Source organism: Sphaeramia orbicularis, chromosome 1 (genome assembly GCF_902148855.1).
Source record: "Sphaeramia orbicularis chromosome 1, fSphaOr1.1, whole genome shotgun sequence".
Lineage (NCBI taxonomy): Eukaryota > Metazoa > Chordata > Actinopteri > Kurtiformes > Apogonidae > Sphaeramia > Sphaeramia orbicularis.
In genome coordinates this window covers 42,646,119-42,665,583 of record NC_043957.1, presented here as the reverse complement: position 1 = coordinate 42,665,583, position 19,465 = coordinate 42,646,119, and the positions used below count along the sequence as shown (strand labels likewise).

The 19,465-nt window shown below is 35.6% G+C and overlaps 1 protein-coding gene across 1 annotated transcript in view; it reads right to left on the bottom strand.

The window, feature by feature from the left end:
• The window catches only part of LOC115422365 (2-hydroxyacylsphingosine 1-beta-galactosyltransferase), a 23,392-nt gene extending 18,882 nt beyond the window's left edge, over positions 1-4,510 (bottom strand). The window contains exon 1 of the mRNA XM_030138667.1: positions 4,298-4,510. The gene's annotated coding sequence lies outside the window, so the exon portion shown is untranslated. The remainder of the gene's footprint in view (positions 1-4,297) is intronic.
• Positions 4,511-19,465: the final 14,955 nt, after the last annotated feature.

The following is a 19,465-nucleotide window of genomic DNA, read 5'->3' as shown; positions in this document are numbered from 1 at the left end:
TCAGGGTTTGTTGGAAATGGGATAAGGAAGAAATGATTAAATTTTGGTGTTGATCGGGGGTGGGGGGGCCCACTGATCAGCCTTTGCGGAGGTCTGCGCTCTCCGAGTGCTTCTAGTTCCTTCTTAAAAGTTTACCTCCTCTATTTAATCTTTGCCTTTCTTTCTCCATATTTCAATTCTACCCCTTGACCTCTCCTCAGCCTGTGCAAAGCCATCACTGACATAGTGTGGGCAGCACCAACGTCATTCTAAACCTCCAGTCACTCTATTCACAAACAAAAACACAATGAACCATTATAATGGAACCATGTCATAAAGCCTCAGCTCTATATGCCTACACTTTAATCACAGATCAAAGATTAATCATTAACACTGGATACCTCTTTTCAGAACACATTACTCCTACAGGAATGTGCTGACCTCCAGATGAAAATGTGTGAATGATACAACATTAATACACTATGTCTTGCAATAATAATCAATTAATGTGTCAGTTAACCTGAAAAACTGACACAGGGGAATAATTCTCACACTAACCTTTTTTGTTTTGCTAGTGAACAATTCATGCTGGTTAGTTGCAAATAACAGCCACTGTCATTATCAATTAAACTATCCATATCTTTGGCAATACTTTGTCAATTTGTCATTCGATAAAAGCGTGCCAAATCCCAAAGATGTTATCATTATAAGACATGCAAAGAAAATTACTGAACAATCTGCACTGTGTTTGAAGCATTGAAGACAATACAGATTTCTTAACAAAGGCCATATATTAAATATATCATATCCATTACATTGTACCACTGTGCACATTTGTAAAAACTTCAGGAAAAACCCAAATAAAGTGGTATATGAGCACCTATGTGTGAACATGGGACACATCCTTTACATGTGCATTAGCATAGTCTTTCCATCCTCTGACCATACACTGGGCTGCGCTATGTCATTTCATCCTGTAAATGAAAAATGAAATGAGTGCTAGAGTCAGTGTTAACCTGACTACTTGAATCTTTATGGTTCACAATCTACATGTATTTGTGTAAAGTGCCTGAAGGTGAAATGTGTGTGAATATGTATAAGGTGGAGGACTGACAGAGCAGCGATCCATCCAGCCTTAGGCTCTAAATGCGTTCAAGCACCTAAAAACCTGTTTATTTCTCCTGTCAGCAACACAAGATACTGTAACATTTGCATTTACAACCTGAGTTTTATCTTCATATGAGTAATGTCTCTTGATGTCATCACCCTTACGTCAGAATCCATATCGAATGGCATGGCCCATATTGCTACTGCTGACATCTACTGATAGCATCTCAACAGGATTACATACTATATCAACCACCTGCTTCTAAACAATATGTTGTTTCTTCCCACAAACAGCTGGGGCCTATACGAGGACTCAAGGTGGACACCATTTTGTTTAGCATTGTCCTGAGGATATCATTACAAACACTTCTGAGCCCAGACTGTTGACTGTAACTATAGAAACCAGCCACTGTCTACTGAGAACTGTAAAGCATCATGACTAAAGTTACTAACAATGGAGTCTGGTTACCCTGCACACAGGGAGGGCTGAGAAAATTATTGGAATTAAGAGAATTAAAGGATAAGAAATGATGGGTGGAGCTGAAAGATGAAGTGGAAATAAAATACTGAATATTACGATAGTGATTCACATGTTGACGGCTTTACAGATTCCTGATTCATCATATCTGTAATCCAACTAAGTAGGAATGTGTGAGGCATGTGTGGATATCTGGATGTTAAATCAGCGATAGTGTAAAAATAATTTTATCACTATATCATTGGCAGTTACATCCTCCATTTATTGTTTATACTTTGAACTCAGCTTCCACTCTGCTTGTCCTAATGTGTATCCAAACTGTAAACACACAATTCAAGAAAATGAAGAGAATTAGGTGTCTTCTAGCCAACTATCCCTTTAGCTTAAAAAAAGAAATCTAATCAAATGGCAGAAAATCCATATTTTCTTATATAAACAGGTCAGTTTTGGACTTTTATCTTGCGTTTTACTGCAAATTTTAATAATTGCGGGTTCAGTTTTACAGAACAAATAGCATGCTTTCAATGTCCTAAAATGGTAATTATTCAGTGATTACCACTCTCTAATAGCATGATTTAGACTAACTTGTTCTTGATTCAGCACAGCAGGAGGGGCAGCCTTGCAGCTTTCACAGTAGGGGTTCATTAGCTCACTGCACCCTGATGAGAAGGGAGATGTGACTTCCAAGAATATATACTGAGTCAAACACAAGTTCATCCAAGATGTTTATTTTGACACACATCTTCAAATAGAGGGTGATTAATTGATCTCATGTCTGTTTGCTACCAAGGAATTCAACTGGGTTCTCCTGAAGACTAAGACTAGTTAGACTAAGTTATGAAATGCACTGCATTCACATGAAATAGAACATTAACACATGTATAAACACACAGCTCCCCCCAACTACAAGGTCACTCTCAGGTAAGCTATGCCCTGCTGAAATGTGGTAGAGATGGATTTATAACTTTTGTCAAATCACAAATTAAACTTTGATAATCAAGTCTTACGTGCCATGTACGTCAACATTTACACAGTTACACAAAAATATCTCTGTGTACTCATGTACAGAGCTCAAAGTGTACAGAAAGGCAACGCTATCACTGTTAAATCTAAACAACCATACTTTGCCCTCTTAAATCTATGATAAAATGTAGTGCTTTTTATCTAGATTAGTAGAGTTAAAGCCTAGAGGATTTTGACGCTGAATTTGGGTGAAAACAGACAGAAAGTGGCCAAACCTTTTATTTTCCCATGCTGAGGCACACAAAGCTGTTTATAATGATAACATGGCCTCTCTATACAGTACCCTTATCTCCAGAGGCTTCATCAGCTGAACAGGTATGTTTGATATAGGACAAGCCTGACAGGAAACAACTCTTCAATGCTTTTAAAAACCAGTCATATCTCCACTTATTTTATTCATTGTGCAAGTATTATAACCACTAGATGTTGATTGCAGAAAGGCCTAGAAGGCCTTAAATCTGCTATTCATTGCCTCTCAGCTACGTTACCACTTGTCAATTTCTGCTTCTGTTGCAACTCCTCAAATACAATACAGCGTTTTGTTCAAGAAAATTGTATTCTTTTGTCACTGTCATAACCTTGTGTCATGTGTGCCATCCAACATCCATCAACAAGAACAAGTCGGACTGGCTCAGCCTTTTTAGTAGGCTAGTTAATAGCTGTTTCACCAAATAAAGTATACTTTCAGAATAAAACAGCACGATTGCCATTAGTTATCAACGACAGCATGTTGATGTAGGCCAATGGAATAAAGAGTGAAAAACAAACAAACAAAAAAAAAAGTATAACAAAAGTAAAAGTAATGGAGTGCTTAATAAAAAAAAATAAATTAAAAAAAAGCATTTATTCATACAAAAGCTTCAAATACACTTATTCAATAATGCATTCCCTGTATAAAATGCAGATTGGTAGCTTTTATACACGAGTCTTGTATAATATGGTCACTTTGGGTTAAGACACATTTACATCACCACATAGACTTTCTGGTAGAAGACCGAGAGCTCCAGTCCATATCACAGTTATGCTTAAATGTTTAGTAGGGACTATTCTGAAGGCAGGACTGTCCAAAAAATGTCTTATCTTTAGATTAAAAGTTAAGGAGGTTTTTTAACATCAGTTGGTGCAACAGGATTGGAGCAGGTGCAGCATTGTTAGTAGCAACAAGGAAAAAGTCGAAATAAATTGGTAACTTTTGCATATTGTGAAGAAAATAGTAGTCGGAGATCTTATCATGGCGAAAAATTTCACTTAAGTTTTAAGTGTGGCTTTTTTGGAACCTGTATGGTTTAATTTGATGACATAGTTTAAAAAACAAAAAAAGCTTAGAAAACAAAAAAACTTAGTGATGTATTTAGGGTAATATGATCAGTGCACCGTGTTCAAAGCTCACAAACAAGGCCATTCAAATTAATAGTATTAGTAACAGGACACGACGGCCCATCGTGACATTTTCGCTAGGGACCTGAACGCAGCACGGCGACCTGCCTTACACCTGTGTCTCTGAAGGTCTCGACTGTCACACCTGAGCGTCTAGAATTCAAAGAACAAATTACCCAAGAGAGTTACCAGCTGCTGTTTTCTGTGTCGATAAGCTCTTTATAAAATATAGACGATAAAAAGAAAAAGAAAAGAGGAGTTTTGTGAAGGAAACCAAGCTGCGTCCACCTGTTGCGAGTCAGACGCACTTTAGGTCGCCTGTGTTGGCCTTACCTTGTTACTTGAATGTTGCTCAGTGGGAGATGGGAATGAAACTGCAGTACTCCAAATTCTCCTGGTCTGAAGTGTTAGGGAGATAAAACAATTTAAAAAAAAAAAAAAAATAGTGGGCAACACTTGGATAACGCCTCTAAAGTGGGTTAAATGGGTCCCTGGGTATCGAAGGGAGAACCAGAGAGAACCTGAACCTAGCAGTCCCTTTCACAGGGGAGGTGGAGGCGGGACTAACGCTGTTGCAAGATGGAAAGTAAGGGAGTGGCGAAGGAGGAGGAGGAGGGGGAGGGGGAGGGTGAGGGTGGAGGGGGTTGGTGGTTGGTTGAGTAAAGCTCAATAAGGGTGGGGAGTATCGGCCCATGCAGGTATTTTGCTTCAGTAGCAGGTGACTATCTGTGTGTTTATACTGTCAGCAAGAGGACAAAGTTTAGCCATGGGCACAGAGTTATACAGGAGGAGAGAGAAGAGTGCATTTGAATTACAATTGTATCCTATTTAACCCTTTCATGCATAGTGGACAGTTATTCTACAGCTGTTCTTTTCTATATTCATGAACCCTTTCATGCATAGTGGTCACTACAGTGGACAGTTCCTCTACAGCTTGACTCTTGTATATTCATGGGTTTTGTTGTTTTAGTTCCATATCAACCATCACAGTGGACACTTATGCATCATCTCATAAACTGCAATTAATACCATTATTGTAACTTTGCTGTTCTTGATTGTTTCTGAGTGGAAATCAATTGTTAATATTTATTTTTTGCATATTATCTCCATGAAGTGAGTTATAACTAGTATTCGAATATGTTAAAATGTGAGAAAACATCAGATTAGCTGCATTAAACATGGTTTCATTTCACTGTTTTCATATCACTTTATGATATTGGGTTTTAAATACATGTTTCTTTGCTTCAAGATTAAAATTCATGGTGTAGCTAAGTGGACATTTTTGTAACTCCATGAAAAACAGGTTGATTTTTAAAAAAATTCAATCACATTGTCTTTTTTTTTCATGCCTTAAGAGGAATAAAAACACTCAGGAAAAAAATCTTGATTAAGGTTCTCATAATTCATGCATGAAAGGGTTAATTTTGTTGATTTAGTTATATATCAACCAACACAGTGGACACTTATGCATCATCTCATAAACTGCGATTAATACTATTATTGTAACTTTGCTGTTCTCGATTGTTTCTTGAGTGGAAATCAATTGTTAATATTTATTTTTTGCATATTATCTCCATGAAGTGAGTTATAACTAGTATTAGAATATGTTAAAATGTGAGAAAACATCAGATTAGCTGCATTAAACATGGTTTCATTTCACTGTTTTCATATCACTTTATGATATTGGGTTTTAAATACATGTTTCTTTGCTTCAAGATTAAAATTCATGGTGTAGCTAAGTGGACATTTTTGTAACTCCATGAAAAACAGGTTGATTTTTTAAAAAATTCAATCACATTGTCTTTTTTTTTCATGCCTTAAGAGGAATAAAAACACTCAGGAAAAAAATCTTGATTAAGGTTCTCATAATTCATGCATGAAAGGGTTAATTTTGTTGATTTAGTTATATATCAACCAACACAGTGGACACTTATGCATCATCTCATAAACTGCGATTAATACTATTATTGTAACTTTGCTGTTCTCGATTGTTTCTTGAGTGGAAATCAATTGTTAATATTTATTTTTTGCATATTATCTCCATGAAGTGAGTTATAACTAGTATTCGAATATGTTAAAATGTGAGAAAACATCAGATTAGCTGCATTAAACATGGTTTCATTTCACTGTTTTCATATCACTTTATGATATTGGGTTTTAAATACATGTTTCTTTGCTTCAAGATTAAAATTCATGGTGTAGCTAAGTGGACATTTTTGTAACTCCATGAAAAACAGGTTGATTAAAAAAAAAAAAAAAATCAATAACATTGTTTTTTTTTCATGCCTTAAGAGGAATAAAAACACTCAGGAAAAAAATCTTGATTAAGGTTCTCATAATTCATGTATGAAAGGGTTAATTTTGTTGATTTAGTTATATATCAACTAACACAGTGGACACTTATGCATCATCTCATAAACTGTGCTTAATACCATTATTGTAACTTTGCTGTTCTCGATTGTTTCTTGAGTGGAAATCAATTGTTAATATGTATTTTTTGCATATTATCTCCATGAAGTGAGTTATAACTAGTATTAGAATATGTTAAAATGTGAGAAAACATCAGATTAGCTGCATTAAACATGGTTTCATTTCACTGTTTTCATATCACTTTATGATATTGGGTTTTTAAATACATGTTTCTTTGCTTCAAGATTAAAATTCATGGTGTAGCTGAGTGGACATTTTTGTAACTCCATGAAAAACAGGTTGATTTAAAAAAATTCAATCACATTGTCTTTTTTTTCATGCCTTAAAGGAATAAAAACACTCAGGAAAAAAATCTTGATTAAGGTTCTCATAATTCATGCATGAAATGGTTAATTTTGTTGTTTTAGTTCCATATCAACCAACACAGTGGGCACTTATGCATCATCTCATAAACTGCAATTCATACCATTATTGTAACTTTGCTGTTCTCGATTGTTTCTTGAGTGGAAATCAATTGTTAATATTTATTTTTTGCATATTATCTCCATGAAGTGAGTTATAACTAGTATTAGAATATGTTAAAATGTGAGAAAACATCAGATTAGCTGCATTAAACATGGTTTCATTTCACTGTTTTCATATCACTTTATGATATTGGGTTTTAAATACATGTTTCTTTGCTTCAAGATTAAAATTCATGGTGTAGCTGAGAGGACATTTTTGTAACTCCATGAAAAACAGGTTGATTTAAAAAAAAAAAAAAAAAAAAAAAAATCACATTGTTTTGTTTTTTTTTCATGCCTTAAGAGGAATAAAAACACTCAGGAAAAAAATCTTGATTAAAGTTCTCATAATTTATGCATGAAAGGGTTAATTTTGTTGATTTAGTTATATATCAACCATCACAGTGGACACTTATGCATCATCTCATAAACTGTGCTTAATACCATTATTGTAACTTTGCTGTTCTCGATTGTTTCTTGAGTGGAAATCAATTGTTAATATGTATTTTTTGCATATTATCTCCATGAAGTGAGTTATAACTAGTATTCGAATATGTTAAAATGTGAGAAAACATCAGATTAGCTGCATTAAACATGGTTTCATTTCACTGTTTTCATATCACTTTATGATATTGGGTTTTAAATACATGTTTCTTTGCTTCAAGATTAAAATTCATGGTGTAGCTGAGTGGACATTTTTGTAACTCCATGAAAAACAGGTTGATTTAAAAAAATTCAATCACATTGTCTTTTTTTTCATGCCTTAAAAGGAATAAAAACACTCAGGAAAAAAATCTTGATTAAGGTTCTCATAATTCATGCATGAAATGGTTAATTTTGTTGTTTTAGTTCCATATCAACCAACACAGTGGGCACTTATGCATCATCTCATAAACTGCAATTCATACCATTATTGTAACTTTGCTGTTCTCGATTGTTTCTTGAGTGGAAATCAATTGTTAATATTTATTTTTTGCATATTATCTCCATGAAGTGAGTTATAACTTGTATTAGAATATGTTAAAATGTGAGAAAACATCAGATTAGCTGCATTAAACATGGTTTCATTTCACTGTTTTCATATCACTTTATGATATTGGGTTTTAAATACATGTTTCTTTGTTTCAAGATTAAAATTCATGGTGTAGCTGAGTGGACATTTTTGTAACTCCATGAAAAACAGGTTGATTTAAAAAAAAATTTAAAAAATTTAAAAAAAAATCAATCACATTGTTTTTTATGTTTTTTTCATGCCTTAAGAGGAATAAAAACACTCAGGAAAAAAATCTTGATTAAGGTTCTCATAATTCATGCATGAAAGGGTTAATTTTGTTGTTTTTGTTATATATCAACTAACACAGTGGACACTTATGCATCATCACGTACACTGCAATTCATACCGTAATTGTAATTTGCTGTTCTTGATCAACCTGATCTACACTAACATGTTTAACCCTTTCATGCATGAATTATGAGAGCCTTAATTAAGATTTTTTTTTTTTTTTTCTTAGTGTTTTATACCTCTAGGCATTACAAAAAAAAATGCAATTGACATTTTTATGAACCTATTTTTCATGGAGCTGCAAAAATATCCATTCAGCTGGACACAATGCATTTAATTTTTGAAGCAAAAAAAAACCAAAACATATTTACTGATATAGTGTGTGAAAACTATGAAATAAAAAGATTTTTAATGCAGCTAATCTGATGTTTTCTCACATTTTACCATACCATACAGGTCATTACTCACTTCCTGGAGATAATATGCAAAAAAGAAATCATTTTGTTGAAAAAAAAAAACAAAACCCTGTTAATTACAGTCTAATAACAAGAACAAGCACTTGATTTACGCTCAAACATGTGCAGATCAGGTTTATCAAGAACAGCAAAGTTACAGTAATGGTCTGAATTGCAGTTTATGAGATGATGCATAAGTGTCCACAGTGTTGGCTGATATGGAACTAAAACAACAAAATCTATGAATATACAAGAGAACAGCTGTAGAGTAACTGTCCACTGTAGTGACCGCTATGCATGAAAGGGTTAAGTGTAAAAAATTGCTTGATATTGTTATTAGACTGTAATTAACAGTTTTTTTTTTGTTTTTTTTTGTTTTTTTTTTGCATATTATCTCCCTAAAGTGAGTAATAACTAGTATTAAAGTATGTTCAAATGTGACAAAACATCAGATTAGCTGCATTAAAAATGTTTTCACACAGTATATCAGTTATTACATGTTTCTTTGCTTCAAAAATTAAACGCATGGTGTCCAGCTGAGTGGATAGTTTTGCAACTCCATGAAAAACAGGTTCATGATTTTTTTTTTTTTTTTTTTTCAATTGCATTGTGTTTTTTTAATGTCAAAAGAGGAATAAAAACATTCAGGAAAAAAAAAAAAAATCTTGATTAAAGTTCTCATACTTCATGCATGAAAGGGTTAAAGCATGTAAAGAATGTGGCCATTGTTTGATATGTAAAAGACACTTCTCTGATCATATTACCCTAAATACATCACAAGTTTTGGTTTTTTTCAAGATTTTTTTTCTTTTAGCTATGTCATCAAATTGAACCATACAGGTTCCAAAAAAGCCATTCTTAAAATTTAAGTGAAATTCTCGCCATAATAAGATCTCCGACTATTATTTTCTTCACAATATGCAAAAGTTACCAATTTATTTCGACTTTTTCCTTGTTGCTACTAACAATGCTGCACCTGCTCCAATCCTGTTGCACAAATGCGAAAGAATCACCTGATGTTAAAAAACGTCCTTAACTTTTAATCTAAAGATAAGACATTTTTTGGACAGTCCTGCCTTCAGAATAGTCCCTGCTAAACATTTAAGCACCACTGTGATATGGACTGGAGATCTCTTTCTTCTACCAGAAAGTCTATGTGGTGATGTAAATGTGTCTTAACCCAAAGTGACCATGTTGTAAAAGACTCATGTGTATAAAGGCTACCAATCTGCATATGTAAAAGACACTTCTCTGATCTTCTGATCTCAATGGGATTGTCATGTAAAACAAATGTCATGTCAAGTAAACTCAAAAGTCTTCTGTCTGTGTGTCTATCTGTCTAAAAGTCAAACAGCTGTCTATAAAAGATAGAATTGAGTAAAACGGATTTCGTGTTGCTGATTTTTAACGGAATAATTTCAGAATTTGTTACTTATGGGAATTTAAGTTCATCTATCCATCTGTCCGTTCATCCATCCATCCATCCATCCATCCATCCATCCATCCAATAGATGATTAGTTCAGTAAATCTCATATTTTCTGCATAAAAAGTTCATTTTAAATTCATATGAAGTGCAAAGGGAGGTTACACTAATATATAAAATATATAATTGGGCAAAAATAAGACTATGACTTTGGCACAGTACTCTTATGTCATCTATCTATTTATCTATCAGGTCTTTGTTTGCCTTGGTCTCTAAGAGACTGATGACTCCGCCTGGGAGATAAAATCCCTGATGATGTTAAAATTCAGTAGAGTTCCACTAAACATACTGGGGGAAAATGGATAGTAATACATCTTTATAATCAGCAAGATAATTAGCTGTCCACAGCAACCATTGTGCTGAGCCATATTATCACACCATCTGCACACTCCTTGTCTGTGTGCATAGTTTTATGTGGGTTTCATATTTTGGTGTAAAAACAATCCCAGACTAAGCTATAGAAACCTTCTTGCTATTGATATCGCTTCAATAAAGAATCAAGTTACAACACACGGTGAAGCAGTGGAAGCGGTTGAGACGTTACAGCCCACCTGTGGGAAAGAGAGGGGGATGGGTTAACTCCTCTACCTGCAAACTGCCAGGGAAGGACAGATGCTTATCAGGCAGAAAAGGGGTAAAGATAAAGAATTTAGCAGGTGACTTCATTGTGATCATGCTGACACTGGGACTCGATAGTCACATAAACAAGCAAGTCTGTTTACACGGTAAACACCAAAGACACACACACTTAAAATAAATTGTTAAAGTAATTTGAAAAGGGGGTGGGGGCTAAAGAGTAGAGCCACGACGTGTATAGTTAAAGACAAATGGGTGTTTCTACTCTAACAGTGATCCATTTGTTTATGCAACTGCCCTCCTCTTCCACCACACATACACAGTCACTATTCTTTTCCCTCCATACATTTACTACCCTCACCGTCCAATTTCCTCAGCTATGCCCTGACTCATCACAATATGCCATGCTGCTACTGGCCACTGAGCCAGAGCGTCCACTCAGCCCTCTGATCCAAAAAGGCCTGTGTGTGGAGTGTTTGCGTTGCTTCATCACCATTTATCTGTAACTGCCTCCTGGCTTCACTCTCTCTCATCATGTGTCTCTTTCCCACTTTAAATCTGTACACTCTTTCTCTTTGTGTCACTCTCTCTTTTTCAGCCCCCTCACTCTTCTTTTACTGTTCTCTTTCCTCCCCTTCCTCCCTCCCTTCCTCCCTCCCTCCCTCCCTCTCCATCTCCTTCCTTTCTCGCTCTCTCCCCAGATATCAGGTGTGTTACCTGAGCTCCGTATCAATAGTTTATCACCCTGGGACACCCAATCTACAGAACATGACAGAACTCTCCTGTGGAGAGTCACGGTGGTTCATGTTGTGTGTTTGTGCGTATGTGTGTGAGAAACACAAATAGAGAAAAGGGGGACAGGGTGGGCAAAGACTCATGTATATTTTGAGTGCGGGAAAAACCTGCTGAGAGAGCTGCAAAATGGGCATGGCAAGAAGAATACAAAACAAAGACAAAACAGGCAAAAACAAAAGGTCTGGGGAGTAATGAGGGGAAAATAACAGCAAAACAGACGATGTGAATTGTGTAGGAGGAAGGAAATAAAATGAACACACAAAACAGGGGACTGATGTAATTTTCCGGCTGATAATTTTCTCACAAAATAAAAAAAATAAACAGTATATCTACCTGTTTGTCTGAAAACAAAAATGATTTGAGCAGACATTCTAAGACAACTGAAACTACTTTTAAGCTGCACAGCAAAATAGGTAATTAATACATAAAAAAAATGTTTTGGAATGTTTTGTTTTTTCCTCTTTTGTCATTTTTGTCAATGATTTCCTTTATTTACATTAGTGTGCTGTTCTGCCCCCTAGTGAACACATTAAAGTATTACAATAAAATGAGGACAAGTCAACTCTCATATTTGTTTGTGTGCTCAATAAGTTGAATGAAAAGCTTTGTATGATCAAACATTATCACTGAAATGATGACCATCCCAAATGTGAGAGTAGAGAACCCCAAGCATTGGTTACACACAACAAATGCTTCACTTCTCTCTTGTCAGGTATCGAGTACATGATGACTAACACGTCACTCTGTCACCGATGATAGACTCCAAAAGCCATTTGCAGACTTTGTTGGAGAACAAACAATGATATTCCTAATGATGGTGGTGACAGTAAAATTTATACATAGACCTTTTCACAAATTGCCACAAAGAGCATAAAGATATCATACAAAACATGAATTAAAGAGCAAAAAGATAAGATAAAGAAACCATAGAAATGTTACGATATGAAAACACTGTATTTTAGTAATAAGTCTTAAAAATATCAGGTTATCTATGCAGGCGTTTAACCCATAAAGACCCATACAGGTGACCCAGACCATCTACTGAGCTAAACTGTTAAATACCTGTTGATCCACTAATCCTATCAATACATGTAAATAATTGGTGTAAAATGCAGTTTGTCATCTTTTCACTGTCATCAGATATGACCCATTTGGACGCTCAGAGGCTCCGTAGTTATAGAACACTATCATCTAGTACAACACTGATTGACAAGTAAAACCCATGGAGTTGGATCAATGACAGTGGATAGAGATGCTTGTTTTATGTTCAGTTATTGATATATTTACTGAAATGTCTTTTTTTTTTTTTCAGTTTTCTGTTTCTGATATAATAATTTGCAAATGTAATCTGAGCTTTAATAAACATCTATATGATCAGTGAATTAAATGTAAGAAAATACATGGATTTTCACTGAAAGAAAAAAACAACAACACAAATACAGAAGATAATGTTTCAAGAAATGGTGACAAATCACTTAATCACTGAAACATAGAGAAAAAGTAATTTGGAACTACTACAAAAGTAACAATGGGTCCTCATGGGTTAAAATATTTATTTCAATTTTACACAAGCATGCAGAGGTGTAGATGTGTTTTTATTGAGTAACTTAACTGGTTTAAGAAGAGGAATTTGCAGTGTCTGGATTCAAATGGAGCAACCTGATGAGTTGTTTGAGAAGGGTGGTAGAATAATCCCAAAAGACGTTGATGTCTGATTTCATGGTTGTGGTGTTTACACATGTCTTGTCAGATGCTCAGTTGTCGGGACACACCTCAAAAGTCTGTGTTCCAGTGAGGCAAGGTGTATAAAGCTCATGAAATAGTATAGGTTTGGTCACACCAAATATCACTCATGACTGTGAAATGTTGTTACTGCTGTTAACCCTTTATCGGGCAAATGACTGTTTTTGGTCATTTCCACATACATTACAAGACAGTGACAGCAACAACTCTAGTGAGTACAGTGAGGCAATAATCTCAGTTCACATGTGGTCTACAGGGTCTGTAAGGTCCACCTCTGCATGAACAGTGAGTGTACCTGCTTTGTTAGGTACCATGAAGTAATGGTACTAATGTAAGGAATGATGTTCAAAGGGAGAATGTGATACAGATTTCCTTTCTTATATTGTCAGACAGATACCTGGGTAAAAGAATTAACTCTTTTCCATCTGTCTGACAAATAAGAAAAGGAAATCTGTATCAGTTCTATTAGATGGTATGAACCTATTTGGGATAATGTGGATGTGGACAGGTGTCGGGATCAACACTTATGTTAGTCTAATGTTCTAAAAAGTGATGTTCTAATGTTCTAAAATACATGGTCCTTCACCTTACATGTGTTTGTTCTTGTATTTTTTAAATTTACTTCTTGGATTGTTTTTCTTTTTCCTTTTTTTTTTTTTTTTTTTTGCCACAGAAGGGCAAGGAACCAAATATGGTAACTTCATAGACCTTGATTTTCTACACAACAATAAAACATTTTGAATAATTTCACAGAAGTAATAAAGTCTTTTTAGATCCTCAAATAAGACAATAAGATTGAAATTTTAAATTTCACAGTATTTCCATGAGTGACCTATAAAGGGTTAAAGATAAATACAGATAGAGGCTGCAGATGACAGTCTGTTATTTAATCCATTCATAGTAAAAAGTTGAAAAAAACAATACATTTTTTAATACTGTGGCAGAACACGCTTATCAACAAAGCTAACTTAAACCAAACTAATTTATCTATTGAGAGAAAATTGTTATCACTTTTCTTGAAGTCTCACATTAATTAACGTGATGAACAAATGAGAAAACATAACCAACAGATTGTACATCTCTGTCCATGACTTTAAAAGAAAAAACAGATCGCAGCATTTAAGAGAAAGTATGTGTGTTCAGACCATCATTTGATTGACCCATCTTGAAACCAGGCCTGTGAATTGTATTGAGAGATACAATGGAGGGCAGCATCTTAAATACACTTTGAGGCCTGTGTCCCTTTTGTGGATGCTGTCTATGATTAAACAAAGTACACATTTTATGAACTGGACCACTTCATCTGTCCTTCTACTTCACAGATGGCATGGTGTTTTCACACGCTACATCCTTCATCCTCCATTTAAGACCATGTCATGTCATTACAGACAAACAGGTTTTTTTACTGCCTCACAAAAAAAAAAAAACCTCCCAAAAGGTCAGATCTGTGCTACCGTGCTCGTTATGCCAGTACTAAGTGGTTTCTTCATTAAAGAACACCATTTCAGGATCTGGTGATACAATAACCCACTTTATTGTGGAGTTAAAACACTTTGTTCCTTCACTGTCATCCTGGGATACTTTTTAACCTGTGTAACCACAATACATTAATCTCTGAGAGTCATTATGCACGTTCTTCCTGAACTTTCATTGGAAACTTCAGCCAAACAGAAACAAAACTAGTGAAACTCTAAAGATGCACTTTTTCATTTTCCTCAATGGCAAAGAAAATGACACTAGATCTGAAAGGAGGTGTTATAATGCAGCCACAGGTAGACCCTGATTTACTGCCTTAGTGACATTTTGTAAGTTTAGAAGGTGATTTGGGCGATTTCTGGGAGCTCCAGTCTGTCTGAAGACACAGTGAACTATGTGTATGTGAATTTGACCCTCTGAGAATGTGATGAAATACATAAAAAAAAGCTCTCTGCTGTCACTCAGATAATCAAAATCCAAGTAACTGAACAAAATAAATGATGGCTAAAAGTATTCAAATGTTCAGAATTGTGAAAAAACTGAATCTGTATGCATTTCACTATTTAACTTCTACACTACACTGTAGGTCAGGGGTGTCCAATCCTGGTCCTCGGAGGGCCGGTATCCTGCATGTTTTAATATAATAATATAATAATGGATTGGATTTATATAGCGCCTTTCTAGACACCCAAAGCGCTTTACATTATTGACCCATTATTCATTCGCGCTCACATTCACACTCCCTGATGTATCCCTCTTCAACACACCTGATTCACATGATAATCCTATCATTGAGCTCTGCAGTAGCCTGATAATGACTGTCAGGTGTACTGGAAGAGGGAAACATCTAAAACCTGCAGGATAGTGGCCCTCGAGACCAGGATTGGACACCCCTGCTGGAGGTGCTTCATCCTGTGCTCTACATTAATGCTTAATACTCACCAGAAGAGGGAGACAAAACACCATAGCACAGAGTCTGCACATTGTTTTCTTGTGTTCATTCATAATATAGGCCAACTATAATGTGATACGGCTCTGTTTTGTCCATTATTTCTGCAAGTTCTTTTGGCTCTTTGTGTTTACTATTCTTCCATTTACAAAATGTCTTTGTATGTACACCTACTGTACCATTTTCATGTTACTATGGCTCCACAAGATTCAGATCAATTAAGTCCCCAGACATGAAAGTAGGAACTGTAAATACATTTCCACCCATGTGAGAGAAGATGCAATTAGTAAATGAGATGAGACCAATGCTATGTGGATGGTAAAGAGTTAATATATACCAAAGACTCACACTGTGACGATCACAGACAGTATACAAACATGTATATTATATATTTTACATGGATAAATAGTGTGTTGTTTTCATGTAATAGTAGAGAGAATTTACTGAAACTCATTTGAATATACTTTCCTGTGTCCAGAGGTTAAAAACAACCGACTATCATTTTGTTTTTGGCTTGTGCGATTATTTCTGCCACCCTTTCCTTTTAGCTTCCTTTCAACATGTTCACTGACTTTGTCGCCAGCCCAACCACTGATGGCCATTTTTGTTTCAGTCTGCCTTATCTTCTGCCTGCAGTTTCCCTCTCTGTCATTACTCTGCTATTAGCTTTTCGTCCTGGGGCTAAACACAGGACTCACACTGACCTTATATTCGCTGCTATGCTTAAATGCCTGCTTTCCAAGATAACAAACTCACTCCTTCTACTCTCTCTCTCTCTCTCTTGCTCGCATCTCTCTCTCTCTCTCTCTCTCTCTCTCATCTCTTTCTGAACATATGAAACCATGTTGAAAAATTCCATGCACAGAGTCAAACACATAATTCAAGACAAACCAATTAATCTGCATATAAACAAAACATATAAACAAAATATGCACCACCATCACGTTCCTTGTGTGTAAAAGAGACATAAATGCAATTATACCAACCAAACCCAATTGGTTTTGGTTCACAAAAGAACCAAGATTACAAATAATACTATTAAAGTTTTAGACAACACTACACACTCCAATGTTTCACCCATAGTTTAGCCATTCCCGCAATGAACTGGGAGTATTTATTAAATCTTATTCTGTAATTCACACAATACTATTTGACTGACACACCAAAAACAGGCACAGATTTAAATTAGAAGACATAAAAATAAAAAGATATTTGCTCTCTGCATACGGTGGGTTTAAGTTTCATAGACTGCTTTGTGGTAAATGTTGGATCAAGTATAATATTAAGATGCATGTATGTTCATGCACAGTGAAGACCATAATGAAAAGATTTTCCCAGTTTGAAAATGTGATTGACTGCTCTGAGCCCTGACCTCAATACATCAAGAGTCTTCAAGATGACATGAAACGCTAAACTGATAGCCAGGCCTCTTCACAAATTATCCCATACTTGACTGTACTAAAGGTGCTGATGCTGAAAAGGAACAAACCTGATGGAGAGCCTTCCTGAAAGAGTGAGCAGCACATATTAAACATCCTATTTATAAGAATGTGTCCAAAAATAAGCAGTGTCATGATTAGCAGGCCTATACTTCTGCAGTTTATATATACAGGTGGGGGAAGCAAAATTTACAATATTTTGAGGCAGGGATTGAAAGACAGTGTATGACCAATTAGTTTATTGAAAGTCATGAGAATTTATTTGCCACAAGAAATTGACATAATAGAAACATGTTTTTTATTCTATGGTGTTCTCCTTCTTTCCTCAATACTGCCTTCACACGCTTTCTGAAACTTGCGCAAGTGTCCTCAAATATTCGGGTGACAACTTCTCCCATTCTTCCTTAATAGTATCTTCCAGACTTTCTCGTAATAGTTTGCTCACAGTCATTGTCTTCTTTCCATTATAAACAGTCTTTATGGGACACTCCAACTATTTTTGAAATCTCCTTTGTGTGACGAGTGCATTCAGCAAATCACACTCTTTGACGTTTGCTTTCCTGATTACTCATATGGGCAAAAGTTTCTGAAAAGGTATGGATAATAGTGTTAGGTATGATTATGACATCAATATATGTTTGGTTTCAAAACAATTGACATAGTGCCTGCTGAGAAAAAACAAACTAATTTCATTGTAAATTTTGCTTCCCACCCTATATATATATATATGATATATATTATAATTATATAGATATAATACATAATGCCCCGACTAAAGACTTTAACAGTAAACTGCTTTTACACGCAGGCTATTTTTAAACTCCTATAGCTCATAGCTATAGCCCTAATTCTTCACTGATGGATTTTCTACTCATTTTTACTCCAAACCCCCTCACCTCCCCTCCCTGTTCCTTCTCATTCCACCGTCCCAGTGAGCAGGTGCACAGTGACAGTCAGTGAGCTGTGAAATCTCCACTCCTTGAGACATGGTTCATGCCTCTCCTATCCAAATACACACTCACACATTTCATTGTTTTTGTCCTGTTTCGTCCTTTTCCCTATCTCTAGTTTCTCATCTTTTTCTCTCTGTCTTTGATTGAGTCAACAGTGTGTGATCTTCATGAATTTACTAAGAGTGAAAAAAGAAAATAAAATCAAATATAGTGTAATCTATGCAGTAGCGTCATCAGGCTATAACAGTTAGCATGCAACAACATGTGTGTGTATTTGTGTGTGTCTGTTTGAGTGTCTCTCCTTCATATGTCTCTGACCACATCTACATCTTTAATGTCTGAGACTGAATAATTTATGAACCCCCTGGCTTAGAAGACATGCACACACACTAAATACCTCTTTTGCTTCGTCCATTTGCACAAAGATCATAAAGTACAAGCAAGAAGTAAGCCATTAAAAATGACCTTGTATCCAGAAACTCAAACACACCACTATCTTCACAGCTACCTTGCAAAGATGGCTAAGATTCAATCACCTTTGTTTGCGAGAACAAGTGTGGTTCAAAGAAGTCTAAAACCCTGTGCCTTTAACCACAATGGTTTCTCTACTACCACTTTCCTGTTTACACGTTGCACACATCCTGCTGGAGCGAACACTCAACATGTATCAAATGTTTTTATATTGTTTACTTATGTGTACCCGAGAGTACTTATGTGGTTGACCATTTAGCATCTCATTTGCGCACACCACATGATACACCTCCTGTGTGTCTCTCAGATGCAGCATGCATGCTTCATAGTTTAATTTGACTTTCAAATATCTGCGCTCTCTCATCTTTTCCACATGCGTACACTCACATACACACACACATCTTTTACAGAGCCTCCTAGGAAGATGAAGATGTGAAGATGAGGTCAAAGTTGGTTTCTGCAGCAACTGTGCATAATAAGGCACTGACCATCAGGCTTCTTTCAGATGAGCATTGTATTATATAATACTCTATAACTCTGCCCCAAAAATTTGCAAGATTTCATCTTTTTCTTTCTCATCACCCTCATTCCATTTTGTCTGCCCGAGTCTTTATCTTGTTCAAGTACAGATGAAACAAATGAATAATATACTGAAATAAATTGGATAAAATTTGACAAAAGCCAGTATTTCTATACAGCAAACTAGGTCACAGCTCGGTGGTTGAATGAGTATGGAAATCCTGTGAATCAAGTACCATACGACCTTTCAGTCTCTTAGACTTAATATAACCAAGCACCTATCAGAAATATGGACATATCTGTCAGTACAATCTCCCTACCACCACTTGATATTGTCTTAAGGATATGTCCTGTGCACCTACATTGGTGTGCCAGTTGCTCATGGTGCCCCAGTTCACCTTAGACATTTTTATAGTCTGTGAAAGC